Source organism: Grammomys surdaster, unplaced genomic scaffold (genome assembly GCF_004785775.1).
Source record: "Grammomys surdaster isolate TR1022 unplaced genomic scaffold, NIH_TR_1.0 126124, whole genome shotgun sequence".
Lineage (NCBI taxonomy): Eukaryota > Metazoa > Chordata > Mammalia > Rodentia > Muridae > Grammomys > Grammomys surdaster.
Genome location: NW_021620932.1, coordinates 557,131 through 571,896, shown reverse-complemented (window position 1 = coordinate 571,896; position 14,766 = coordinate 557,131). Strand labels below are relative to the sequence as shown.

The following is a 14,766-nucleotide window of genomic DNA, read 5'->3' as shown; positions in this document are numbered from 1 at the left end:
ACTACGACTACAACAACTACAACTATAATTACAACTATGACTACAACAACTACAACTATGACTACAACAACTACAACTACGACTACAACAACTACAACTACGACTACAACAACTACAACTACTACTACTAGAGAGACAGAGACAGAGAGACAGAGATTATTGCTGTCCCTACAGATATTAACAAAAAAAAAAAAAGGAGGTATGGACATCTTACTAATACATTAATACTTCCTATAACTTTAATGGAAAAGTTATTTCCTTTTAAGATACAAAATAAGAAGTCAAGAAACAATTCCCACAAACTATACAAACTGAATTTATCATTTAAAGTGTTCTGTTCATTATACAAGTTGAATTTATAGTTTAAAATTGTGGATATATCAATCACTCAAAGTAATTTATAGTTTTACTTATGGCTTTAAACATGTGTATGCACAAATGTCTGTGAGGGTATGTTATGTACATGTGAATTCAGGGAGCCTGTAGAGGCCTGAAGAGGAGGTTGGATCCCAGGAATCCAGAGTTACAGATGGTTGAGAGCTACTGATGTTGGGTCTGAGAGGTGAACTCGGATTCTCTATGAACTATCTCTCAGTTCCAAATACATAGTTTTAAATTAAAAAAAAAAGAAATTCAACCCCAGATGGTCTCATTGATGAATTTTCCCATACTTTAATAAAAAAAAGTACCAATTTTACAAAGAGTATATTCCCCCACCTAGCAGATAGATAGCTAAATGTTAATTCTGTAAACTAACCAACTAAAAAGGAAAACTATATTTCACTAGGTACATAGTAGTCAGAAACAAGAATGTTTCATAAATAAATTTAAGTAAAGGAGAAATGACTATCACAAGTAGAATATTAAAATATTACTAAAGTCTAAAAAGGACATGAGAAAACAGAGAAGTATTAGCATTTGTGAATCAAGGTAGTACAATGCACAATGAATACCATTAAAATGTTTACTATCTCAGGTTATATGTAATTAAGTAAAATTTATTTAGGATCATAATGGGTAGGTTTTGTTGTTTGGTTTTTGAGGATTTCTTGCCAAAGAGAGGTAAGAAGGAGGGTTACATACTCCTTTATGTTTCAGTACACTAAGAAAGTTCTTAATTGAAGAATGTCAGCCGAGAGGATAAGAAGAACATAGGATACGACAGACGTGGAATTTAAATGCTCTAGGGAAAAAGACACCACATTTTAAAAACAAGGACACAAAAGTACAGATCTACATCTAGAAATAAAAACAGAGCCCTGCTTTTAGATCACAGTCAAGTTCAAAGAGCATGTACAAAAAGACCTTTGGAGTAAATCTAGCTATTGGTGACATGTCTCTTTACCAATAGAGAAGACCCTGAGATTGACCAGGGCAAAAATTATTTACATGAAAAACTAAATGTTATATTAACAAACTAGGAGACAAAAGATTAATTATTGAAGAGTTATCTGCAATACAAGTATATCAGACAAATATACTATATAATAAATTACCACAAAAGAAAACTTACTAAGGAAAAAAATAGACAAAGCCTATGAAACGCAATTTTTAGCGTAATTCAAAATCTCCATTGAAAGATGCTCAACATGACTAGCCATCAGGAAGTGCTAATTGAAGTTCAAAGCACATAGCACTATACAACTATCATACTAGAAGAGTGTTTACTTTTGCTAAAGAGGTTTCAGGGCAAGGGTACTTGACCGTACTGTTTGTGAGATGGGGACCCTTAGATTCTTTACAAAGCAATGTCATAACTTTTATGAGAACCAAAGTCACATGCAGATTTTGAGTCTCTGTGATGATAAATCTTAACTGTTAACTTGACGAGTCCTACAGTCATTTAGAGACTGGCCTCTGGGTGTGACTATGGGGGATTGAGAATTATCTTTAGGTTACTTGAAGTAGGAAGTCTCACCCACTGTGAGTGGCACCATTCCCTAGACTGCACTGTATAAAAAAAGAAAGTTAGCTAAGCAAAAGCACTCATCTCCTTTTCCTTTCTAACCATGGACAGGATGTGACCAGCTGCCCCTACTTCTTGCCATAACGAACTGTAGTCTGCAACCCTGAGCTCAAAAGAACCCTTTCTGCCTTAACTTGCTTTTGCCGAGGTATTTTTTCACAGCAATAGAAAAAGAAGCTAATACACTTCACTGGAATGTATCCCATAGTGCTATGAAAGTACAACTCTAAAGACATTTCGACATGGACCTTCATGGCAAGAACTAGATACAAAGTAGTTAATTAATAAATCAATGTCAGAGGAGACTGTGGACTAACAATACATGTGAACATTGTACCATATTAGTTTTAATGGTTAGCTCTGTAGAAGCCACATTAAAACATTTCTCTTAGGCAGTGCTGAGTGAAAAATTATGAGTTAGTAAAAAAATCTCATTGCTGTAAGCAGTGACCAAAACCACCTTGCATTTCTACATGTTACTAATACCTATAGACATGACGTGGACTGTAGAGGGACATATAATATTCTTAAGGCCCAACTTATGGACAAAAGGAATACTACTGTTGACTAGAGAAGGGATGTTAAGTCAAACAGAAAAGGGCTCAGGAAAAAAAAGTGCTTTAAAGTCTCCATACTTGAACATACATTTTTAATGTGTATATATGTTTATCTGTGTGTGTATGTACAGGGGTCTTGAAGAAGCCAAAAGAGGACACTGGTTCTCCTGGACCTAGAGATACAAGCCATACGGCATGGGTACTGTGGTCATCTGCAAGAGCAGCAAACATCCTCACCACAGAGACATCTCTCTTAAGAGATGGTATCGCCCTAAGAACACACTTAGTGAGGAGACACACTCATGAGCAGACATACTCCCCATGAAGATGAGTTTCTACAAAACCAAGCTTACTTTCAATAGATCCTGAGTTGTGATCAGGTTAAGTGCCAGCTAGTCCCAGAGGAATGAAGCCCCATTTGAAGGCTGGAGAAACTATCAGTGCGGGAGCTAGATCAGGCCATTAAAGTTGTAGCATTCATACTGACATTACATACAAACCATGCTCAAAAGAAAACCCCCAAGTCTGATAAAAGTACTTTTGGATAGCTGAAACATTAATCTTCAAATATCTGTGATATGTTTTAGACACACGGACCATCTAAATAAAGAAGGCAATCTGCCCCCAAATATGCTAACTTGGCCTTTCCTGTGGACTCAGATCATCTGTCCCTTAGGATGATGCTTGTGTTCTGGGGATCTTCACAGAGTCAGCACCTGGCAGTAGCCCTGGTAAGGGGCTGTGGTGAGCCACCTCTATCCAGTCCTCCAGAGTCTCTAACTGCACACTCTCTTCCAGATAACCTTGGGTTGACTTCCTGATTTCCTATGTGAAGTTTTCATAGGATGCATTTCAGAAGGAGATCAGAATTCATCCTAAGCTGATGGAACTTCTCCCACCACACAGTAGGTGGTAACACCTCTTTTGTGCAAGGTGGTCTTCCAAAGGTCTGGCTTACTACGGCCAAAGAAATGTAGAGTGTTGGAATGAACCAAAAAAAAATAACATTAAAACCACTGGTTTACTGGTTTGGGGAATCACAGTTCCCATTCTGGCTTTGTCATCTTCTGGTTTAGCTTAACCACTCTTCTCTTAAAAGATACAGCAATAAAATAGATCCCGTAAGTCCCTTCCACCTCACAGAACTATCATGACCAAATGTCAGTCTGTAAACCACCAGGCACCAACCCATGCTCCTCAACCCTCTTAACTTTCAGGCTACCTATAACTACAAGACTGTCAGTCACTCCTTCAGTTTAGAGATTTAGCGTGGTGTAGCATGCCACGCTAATCACACCCAACTGAGCAGAGCGCTCAGTATTAACGCAAAGGTTCATCAAAAGCTCATTTACCTCATGGTATGTCGCCTCAAAATGGAAACCTTGATGATTACGTGAGCAAAAGAGCTCGTGTAAATCCACAGAACGTGACCTTTGAACTATCCTCTCACCTGACGCTCTCTTTCCAAATCCTCCTTCCAACAATAGGTGATACGTCGCAATGCACTGTGATTCCCTGTAAGTAAACGTTTATGTTATCAGGTCTTCCTTTCTACTGTTCTTACCCTTATTTCTACATCTACAGCTTATTTGTCAAGCCTCAAGGTCCCATTATTTAAACAATTTATACATGAAAGGCCTTAACCAGGAAACCAGAGTTTCATAAAGGAGATAGGTTTGGATAAAGAATGGTTTTGAAATTTCATTACTCATCATTTCTGTAACTCAAATAAACCTTCCCTAAACTCATTAGAAGAGCATACATCCTACTGGCCAAGTACATGCTAGAAAATTCTAATTTTGGAAAAGAAAACGTTCTGGTGAGATTGCAAAGCAAAGGCATTTGCCAAAACACAATAAAGCCATCAGTTCCCAAAGATAAGAGAGAAAGCACCACAGCTGCCAAATATATTTTTGGGTTGCATTCATCATGTGCATATTTACTTTTTCTATGAAAAAAGAAAAGAAGAAGAAGAACTTAGGTTGATGAATTGGGTCTCTGGGAAAAGGCACTTGCCACCAAGCCTGACGATCTGAGTTTGATTTCTCAGGACTCACATGGAAGAAAGAGAAAGTTGACTCCTCCATGTTGCCCTCCTACCTCCACATGTTGCCCTCTGACCTCCACATGCACAAAGGTATCTATGGCATATGCCTCCCAACACACACATACACCGTAAATGTCCACATAATAAATGTAATTTTTAATTTAAAAAGTAAGTAAATAAACTCCTTCTATGAATGAGTTTCAGTATGCAATCACTAAAACCCTGAAGTCTTTGATTTCCCAACAAGAAACAGTTTTCTTCCTGTGTACTTTGTGGAAGCAACTTGTAACACCTTACAGATTTTCTCCCGTAGCTCTCTACACAAGCTTCACTTCCCAGCCCAACTGTCAACTCAGAAATGCTAATATCAACCGCATTCTGCTGTGTGCTTACATGTACAAGGGAGGTTAGAAATTACAATGGAGGCCAGCTGAGGATGTGCAGAACTGCGTATAAAAATGATGCCTGGCTACATTTACTGTCCCTCCAGCTTTAATTGCCTTAGCTACTAGCAGAATGGGCATCAGGCAGAATCTATTACTCTTTTATTACCACTGCCATGCATCAGCCTACTGAAGCCTCCTCCTAAAGAACTGTGGGTTAGGCCTCGTGATTTGTTTTAGTATGTATATCAACAAACCACTGGCTTCTCTGTTGGAGAAAACACTGTAGCAAAGGTAGTAAACCAAAATGATCTATAGCCAAATAAAATGACACAATCCATAAACACTATTTATTTGTTATTGCCATTGCTTATGGGAGATGAGAGTTAACTAGAGCAAAGTGTAAGGGCCTTCTCAGGTTCAAATCTCCACTCTACAGCTTACTGGCTATTGACTATGAATACATTATTTAACTCTAATTTGCTAATAACTCCATAAAGTAAAATCATAGTATAGCACTTAGTTCCAGCTCCTTGGGAGGCTGAGGCAGGAGAACTGTTTGAGGCCAGAGGCTATGGGTTACATGTGGCTGGCTAAGCTGATCTGGGGACGGCACTAAATTCAGCATCAATATGGTGAGTTCCCAGGAGCAGGGGACCACCAGGTTTTGTAATGAGGGGTGAAACCAGTCCAGGTTGGAAGCAAAGTAGCTCATGACATCAAAATACAGCAAGATAGAAACCACTGTACAACATTTACAGCAAAGTAGAAATATGATATAAATTGCTCATACCTACTATATGTAATTTGATATAGGATACACATATTATCTGGCATAAACAGGTGAAACTATCAATGGATGGTCACTAAAGGAAGAAATGTCCTTTTTAGAAACCAACCTCTTTTTAAAAACTCAAATATATGAAAGTCCAGAGAACAAATTAATGTTTTGATGACTTATTCCCATGCACAAGAGAAAAATTACAAAACCTATAATGTATAGATTCAGCTAAGAACAACGATTAAAATGCAGAAAGCTTGCATGTTCTGTAACCTCGATCTTTCTCGCTTTCATCGGTTGCTTCTATAATTCCCACTCACATTAAATACTAAGCATTTAATGGCGGCTGTCCCCACTGCCTGTCAAAAAGACAACCCTGTCACTCACACGAGAGGCGACACCTTTACTTACTCCCTTTCCATTCAGTTTGTTAGAACAAAAAGTTTTTGAAACTATTGCCAAAAGTGCAAAGTCGGTAGGAGAAGGGCTGTTATTTGGCAAAAGAGAACCATCCTGAAATAGCCCAAAATATTCGTCCATGAAATGTTAGTACGTCAAGTCCAGTGGGTTAAAGGTAACTTTACAGATCACCACATAACCACTCATGGGCTGATTACTTGATCATTGACCTTCGATAGTATGTGTCAGCTAAGAGAATACATTACATAAGCTGCCATAAGCAAAGCCTCGTGTCTAACCTGTGAGGTATAGAGGAAGAACCAAGAAGAGCAGCCCTCTTTAATTTAGTTAAACCAGGACAGGAACTCAACGTGGCAGGAACCAGAGGCTGAAGCTGAATCAGAAGCCATGGAGGAGAATGGCTTAATAGTTTGTTCCTCAGGGCCCAATCAGCCTACTTTCTTACAGAACCCAGGACCATCAGCCCAGGGATAGCACCATCTCCAATGGGATGGGCCTTCGCCGTCAATCACTAATTAAGAAAACGCCTTTTGCGTATTTTGATCTTCAAGCCCACTGTGTTGAGATCATTTATTTTTGGGTTCTGTTTCCCGGTGAGTAAACTGGGAAAAAAGACTTAACTTTACTGATTCGAAAGCTAAAAACTAGACAGTCTGAGGTTTCATATCCTATCCTGTTCGACCCTGACACATTACAGGGTTTCTATTTACAATTAGATTTTTTTCTTTTATGTTCAGGCAAACTGGAGAACTAGCTGACAAAAAGGAATGCAAGCAGCTGGAGAGAATCAGGTGGGCTAGGAGGGAGAAGACCATGGCTGGGGTGTTTGCCTACTGGACCCTGGTATGAATCACCCTCAAATCAGTTCTCTTAATGAGCATTTCACCATGTCCATAGTGGTCGTCACTTTAGGCTCTGTGTGACAATCCAAGTAAGGTAAATATGAAGAGTTTGCTCCTTCTCTCCTCTCTAGGTGCTTGTTACCGGGAGAAGCCAGGCAAACAAGCCACCAGAAGCCCCATATTCAGGACCAGAGAACAGAGACTAGAATCTGGTGAATTCCATAACAGCAGGCGGTAAATAAAGCAGAATCGCACAGAACATGATAGTGATGCTCACGGCTATAGCTTTCACCCAGACAGGGATGAGCCTGAAAGAGTTAGACAGGTGAGGTCATTTGAAAAGGAATTCTTTGCCCTTGGAAGATGACCATGTTCAGGCAGAGAATAATTCAACTTTGTTGTTATTTCCAAAACTTGATACACCAGAGCTGGGGAGAAATGTCAACGAATGGTCTTCACACTCTCAAATTTGTATATGTAATGAAGCATGCATCGTGGGAAAATGTGACTATAAATAAAACATGCTCGGTGTATTTTTAGATAAGCACTCCATTGCTACCTGTTCCTCTCTACTTTGCACTCTGAGCCCTGTATGAGACACAGCATAGTCCCTAGAATAGAGTTTCTGTTCTCCATTCCACAATGAATTACAAATGTAATTAGATTTTTTTCCTATATGGGTTGTTCTTCTGTATGGGAAACCTTCTTTTAAAATTCTGAAGGTTTTCATTTTTGTTTTAGTTTTACAATTTGTGTATATGTGACTGTGTGTAGTACATGTGTACATTCATCTGTCTCTGTACGCTTGTGCTTGCAACTGCACATGCACATATGTGCACACATATTTGTGTGAAAGCCAGAGACTGATACTGGGTAATTTCCTCTATCCCTAACTAAACCAAGCACTCACTGATTAGCTAGACTAGCTGGCCGGTAACTTCCGAAGATCCACCAAAATTCTCCCCTGTAATTCTGGAGTAATGGATAAGTCAGTGCTGGGGACCTTAACCCAGGTTCTCATGCTTGCACAGCGGGCATCTTTACAAACTGAGCCATCTATTCAGCTGCAAGGAATTTGTTCAACAAACAATCATTGATGCTTATCACCTGGGTTTCTCCAAATGCTCATTCAAATGTGTTTTACATATTTTTGCTTGGAAGAGGTCAGATAGGTCACCCATATTACATACATGCTCACAGTCTGTTACTTTCAGACATACATGCTAACAGTCAGTTACTTTCATACATACATACTAAAAGTCAGTTACTTTTATACCAGATCCGTAGCAACTTCTTTTTTTTAGGACTTGTCTTTCTCAGGGTCACACAACCGATCTCAGGTAAGCAGAGGAGTGAATGGGATCCATGACCTCGACAGTCAATAGTTCTCTACTCGCCCTTGGAAACGCCTCCTCCTCTCCTGTCACTCACATGTTCACTGTGGGAAGCTGCAGAGTCCATCTCTGGTTTGTTAGTGGGAGTGGGAGTGGGTGATTGGAGGTCCAGTCACATTGGTCATAGCACCAGGGCTTAACAGTTGTCCTGGGTGACTCCAGTCCTCACTTCCTCATGTAGCCCTTACCACAGTTCAAAAAAGTCACCAAGGTTATCTCAAATCTGGGAAACAAGAGAAAACACTCAAGTTGTGTCTGCTACCAAAACCATGCTCTGCTTCCAGGGTGCTCACTCGTAGAGGGGTGAGAAAATGAGTGCTCTCCCTTTTATTTCAGGACCTTACCCTAATCCATCCTGCTTGTCTTGACAAAAGCACACATAGTATAATTTTACAGTAATTTATCTTGGTATATTTTCTCATGGATTACTTTATATTCTCTTCTGAATTAGCGTGTTAATCTGAGAATGGTGCTTTACTCAATTAGAAATCTGACTATTCTGCATGTTTCCCCTGTTTTACATATGCATGATCACATTTTACTGTGATTACTGGTTATAATGTCTATGGTGTCTAAGCTACCAATGCAGACAGAGAATATGCTTAGATATAAATAACACGTGCTTAAATATAAATTACAAATATATTTGTGCATAGGTATCAAACTGATATAAATATGTAATTTATACACATGCATCATCACAAAAATTGTAAGAAGTTATATACTTTGAAAACTATAGTAACTGCTGTACCGTGGACACAATCTGTCAAAACTAGTGGACACTGCTTTCAGTGGGGAACCAAAGTGTCTTTGAACACCCCAAATGTTTGTTTTTACATGTCCCATGTAGCAGGACCACCCCAAAACTTCTCTGCTACTCTCTCCATATCAAGACAGCCATACTGTTTGAACCAGTTTGGTAAGTATAAAAAGAATATGCAACAACATGTAGTACAAGACGAAGAATGAAGTGCAGAGCCTGACTGACTGTTGAATGCTCAACCCTAACTGGAACTTCTGCATTATTGCCTGAGCAACCATGCTTCCTCTCCTCCCCCCACCCAAGGCAAAAAAAAAAAAAAAAACAGAGGAAGAGAGGGGGAAAAGGTTAAGAGCGCTATGAAAGGCAATCATCTGGACAGGACATAGCTATTGCACTGACCAACTCATTGCAGCTATGTTTACCTGCACAAGACCTGCACAAGGACAAGCCAACCAGATAGGTCAACATTCCAGCGGGCACACACACACACACACACACACACACATACCACACACACGGAACATGACAACTATATTGGGAGGAGTTCATGAGGAAAAAGGAGAGCTGGAAGAGAGAGAAATAATCAAGATACATTGTATACATGTATGAAATAGTGATAAAATCTCTTCTAAAATAGCAACAAACTAAATAAACAGTGTTTATCTGTAAATCTGTAACTAACTTTTTTTTTAAAAGGCTTTAAGATGAACAAAAGGAAGTGAGAAACAGAGCACAGTTATTTCTTTGGATATTATAATCTGCTGCCATACCAAAGCAAATTTTTATAGGGCAGTATAGATACTCAAGTAGCCACTCTGTGGGGGGCAAAAATAAAATAAAAAACAAAACAAACAAACAAACACTCCAACCTTTTGTAACCTAATTATTGAAAATATATGGAAAAAGCAACCATTTATTCCAGATCACCTGTCAGTGGCTGACTTCAGACTGGGTGTGGTTGTGTGGGCCCCCAAAAAGGAATTCTGGTGGACTGAAGTCCCACAGAGTTAGAACCCAAGCAGGTATGTCAGAGCCTCATGCGGCTGACCTTCCAGGTACGGGGCAAGACTCATCTGTCAGCTCCTATTCTGCTTCTGGGAGTGGAGAGGGTGTGTCGGATGAGGTAAGGCCATGGTTGGAGGGTGTTGCCAGTGACTTAATTTTAATATTTTTACTCTTACATTTTATTCACCCTTAAAGCCAAAAGCTATGAACAACTCACAAGCTGAAAAATGAAAACATTTTAGAGTGTTCTTTTTTTTAATAAGGAAAATAAGCTGGGTGTGGTGGCACATGTCTACCTTGCACCCAAAAAGTGGAGGCAGGAGGATCAGGAGTTCAAGGGCAGTGACAGAGTGGGTAAAATCTTGACAGGATTACATTAAAACGGGAATGGGGAAAAATATAAGTGTTTCCAGTCTGCCATTGCATTTATTTTTAAAATGTAAATGGGACAGAAACTGCAATCCGTATCAGAACTTATAAAAAAATGAAAGTTACTTCGTAAACAACAACACCAAAAAAATAACAGTGGTATTAATTTGGAGATTCTTAGCTCTTGTTCATTAATCACATACAACCACAATGGATAAAAAAATCAATAATAATAATAATAATAATAATAATAATAACAATGTGTGGGTCATTACAACTTTTGCAGAATTACATTGTATTGATACACATATACTGCAACTACATTTCTGAACCCAAAGCACTTAATAATGCTTCTCCCAAGCATAAGCAAATGCATTGTCTAGCATCTCAATTTTATAGAATAATTTTAATGTTATTTAACTTATAAGATATGAAATTTCATACTTTTCATTTTGTATTAACTGGGAAAAATGCCCAGGACAATTTAATATCATCAGCTATTCCAAGCACCGCCTCCCTGGATAAGATTTCTTACAACTACAAATTAATCAACACCTCCCATTCCAAAGTCCTCAGTACAGGGGCTGGAGGGCAAAGTAGTTAAATCACCTTTGCTAAGATAAAACACACCGCGTTTTAAAATAAGTAATTTTATTATGTTGGCAACGGACTGCTTCGTGGCTTAAGATCTGACTTTGAAAATGTGTTTCCCCTTGACAAGAAGCCAGATGAAAATTCTGAACAACATATATATCTAGGCATGGTCATAACATTATAGAGTCTAGGCTGTGCGCATGCTCTGGGAACTGAACATGAAGCACCCTAGGAGAAAGGGTGCTTGTACCACCTACGCTTTTGGAGCACACACAGGCAGCAGCTGAAGCAAACAACCAGCCAAGAGTTGCTAAGGTCAAGGTCTCAACTGCTAGACCAGGACCATTTCCTCCCAGAGGACATGGTTTCTTGAAAAGTACTTTCTAGGGGGGATGGGGGGAGGAGACAACAATTTTCATTCAATAAATAGTCATAAAAAGTAATCCCCCAATAAAGTTGTGCTGACCAAAGTTTCTTTGAAATGTGGCTTGCTAAGTAGTAGACAAATAACTGAAGGACTTCAGTAACCAATAGAAATCCTCAAGAATGTTTTATTTATCCTAGCACAGCTATGTTAGTTAAACGGATGCAGTTCGTAAATTAAATTTTCATGTGAAAATATTTTAACTTGGCTGGTTTAAGTATATTTCATATTAATTAAGAGTTAGCATAATAAACTTTTTTTTTCTAAATGTAAGTAAACATTCTTGCCAATATTTAAATGCTCAAATTGCTTTCTCTCAAACGCAAATGAGCTTCCTGGACTCAGTCTAACAAGATTGACCAGTGATACAATTGAAATGTCTGGCTTCCAGCATCCTAGAAAGAACAACAAGCTACAGTTTAAAATTTTCAAACCTAAAAATATACTCTTTACATAACCAATTTCTATCTGGTTTTTCATTTGTTGATTGCTTGCTCGCTTGTTTGTTTGTTTAATATAACCAACATTCAGAAAAGGACTGGCCAGTAGATAGGCTTTTTCCTTACGGAGGAGTGGTCCCCCTATGTTAATTAAATGCCAGTTTTAAAAGCGTGTCTAGGAGCATGGTCTATTTTCTCATCGAAGTGACCACTCCTCTTCCCATCAGAAGCTGCGGCTTCCTAAAAGCCACCAAATGTCTTTCAGAGCATTTACTTATCTAAACATCTCTTCCCACCACTAAGAAAGAGGCAAGAAGGCTTCGAGGTGGATTTGCAGAATGACGTGTATTTGATTGGCAGATGTCTACGAAACACCTAGATGCACGTTCACTAAATGTAAATAGAGCCTTTGCCTGTCTCTCCCGTATTACAGGGAAACAGAATGCTAATGCCAAGTTAAAATATCTTCGTGCTCAGCCGAGAATTCTATTAGACAGTAGAATTATTTAAAACAATCCATACAAAACAGAGATTTAAGCCATCTGTACAGTTAAATTAGAGAGCTGACAATACTAAATACAGAAACTGTTTATCCAGATTATACATTCCGTTGTACTAATACTCTTTAACTCAACATTTCAGCTTTTATCAGCCGAATTAGGGCAATTACTAGTAAAGTATGCAAAACTAGAGGAGCAGGGGGGAGGGGGCTGGGACGCTACAGCACATACAACAAAGGAATTGATACTTTTTCCAAGTATTTGCCTCAAATGCACCAAGAAACAAAACTGTTGAGTGCACCCCACCCTTTTCCCCAAAGATAAAAGTTTGCAAAGTTCTGAGAGGCAGCTCTCTACCCAACAAAAGCAGAATTGATTCTCCTCGGTAGAAGAGCATCTAATATGAACACCAACTGACGTCGCTGGAGGTCAAGTCCTAGCCCTCTTAGCTGAGCGTCCAAGGCTAGAAGTGGCTCCTAGGCCAGCTCCGCGGGCTTCTCGGCCCAGGTGGCCTTACAAAGTTATCCCTTGTCAACTCCATCCAGGTCCTTCGTAATTGAAAATAACAGCCACAGGCCAGCCCCTGGCTACTCCCATAGACCAGGCACAGTAGCAAGTGACAGTTCCACATCATTACGACCAGAGACAATAATAAATGTAGCGCCAGGACTACTATTCATGCCAGCAATCTTATCTCCTCCTTAACCCCTTCCCCTCCACTCTTCCAGACCTCATACACTGCCCGCACAGCTCGGCCCCAGCGTGGTATTCATTCAGCCCATCCATTCCTAGGGACAACTACTTCCACGACAACCCCCCCTCCTCGTACCCCCCTCTCCAATTCAGCCCTGGGGATTTATTTCTCATCCTTGGCAACTGTCAGGCAAACACTGCAACCAACAATTCCAGTCGGGGGAGCAAAGCATTTGCTTAATTCACGTTACTTGCTAAGTTCTTTTAAAAATGTTTAGGGAGTGGGACAAGTAACCTCCCTCTTTCTTCTCCGCGAATCCGACCGCCGCTCCTGGCTCAGCAATAGCATCGCCCTTCCCCGACCCCCTCCCGCTTCCCAACACTTTCCCCCCCTTTAAGAACACAGACCAACCAAAATGATTTAACTTGAGCAGATGACAGAAGGAAAATAAAACATGTTAAGAGAATACGATCTGATTTGGGATAGCAAAAAAAAAAAGGGAGGGGGTTGTTTATTTTGATTAAAAAAAAAAAAAACGGAATCGGCACAGACCTGAACAGAAGCTGCAGAGCAGGAGAAATTGTTTTCTTTCCCTCACACAGAGTCCCCCTCTCTCTCGCCCTTTCTCTCTCACACGCGCGCGCGCACACACTCGCGCACACACACACTCACACGGCGTCACCCGCGCACACTCACACGCACACGCACAAGCAGAGCCTCTCAGCTGCTCTCTGCAGTTCTCAGGAAATGAATGGGGGGCAACCCAGGGAACTGTTGTACTTGCAAATGACTTACCCGGATCACATGATGCGCTAAATGTAGGGTGGGCCGGTGGGTGGAGGCTGCCGAGACGCGAGCCCGGGTCTAACGTGGGGAGCCACGCCAGGCCCGCATCGAATTACCCCGGGGCCCAGCCGAGGGGGTTGCAAGAAGCTGCTTCTCCTCCCTTTGCAGCCCGCAGCTCAGGAAATCGGAGAGGCTCAGGGGGTGGGGCGGGGTGGGGTGAGGTTGGGGTGTGTGTGGGGCTGGGTGGGGGGGGGGAGACAGCAAACCCCCAAACAAAAGAGCTCCGGGTCCTCCTCCCCAGAAACAAAGCCCCGCCGCTGCGGGCGAGCCCCGGGGTGGGGCCGAGGGCGGGGGCGGCGGCGGGGAGGGGCTCGCTCAGCAGGCGCTAAGTCGCTTTATTGCCATAAAATGGGGCCCCGAGCCGCTCTGCCGGAGGATTAGGAGGCGGGCTCTGAGTGTGATGGTTGAAATCCCCTGTGGGAAACTAACCCCTCCCCGATCACAGAGGTAGAACGCAACACCCACTGCCCAACCCTCATCTAGCCAGCCCGGCCAGCGGCAGGGGGTGGATCCGTGGAGCCGCCACCCCGCCCCACCCGGCCCCACCCCTGCCCCCGCCCCTGGCCCTGGGCCTTCTCGGCTCCACCCTGTCACCTGCACCACCTCTCTGCGGCACCCTAAATAACCCGTACATGGCCCCTGCCGCTCCAATAGGCGCAGCCTGGGGGGAATTCTAGGGGTCTCGGAGAGAGGAACCTCCGGATGACAACTCTCATTGGAGAGACTTGCTGAGCTGCCACC

The 14,766-nt window shown here is 41.3% G+C and overlaps 1 protein-coding gene across 4 annotated transcripts in view; it reads right to left on the bottom strand.

Annotated features, from left to right (window-relative positions):
* The window catches only part of Klf12 (Kruppel like factor 12), a 384,722-nt gene extending 370,549 nt beyond the window's left edge, over positions 1 to 14,173 (bottom strand). For 3 of the 4 annotated variants that reach the window (XM_028756552.1, XM_028756559.1, XM_028756557.1), the window contains exon 1: positions 13,975 to 14,173. The gene's annotated coding sequence lies outside the window, so the exon portion shown is untranslated. Of the gene's footprint in view, positions 1 to 13,731; positions 13,802 to 13,974 lie in introns of those variants that run through there. The other variant, XM_028756554.1, reaches the window with a different exon arrangement.
* Between the last annotated feature and the right edge of the window lie 593 nt (positions 14,174 to 14,766).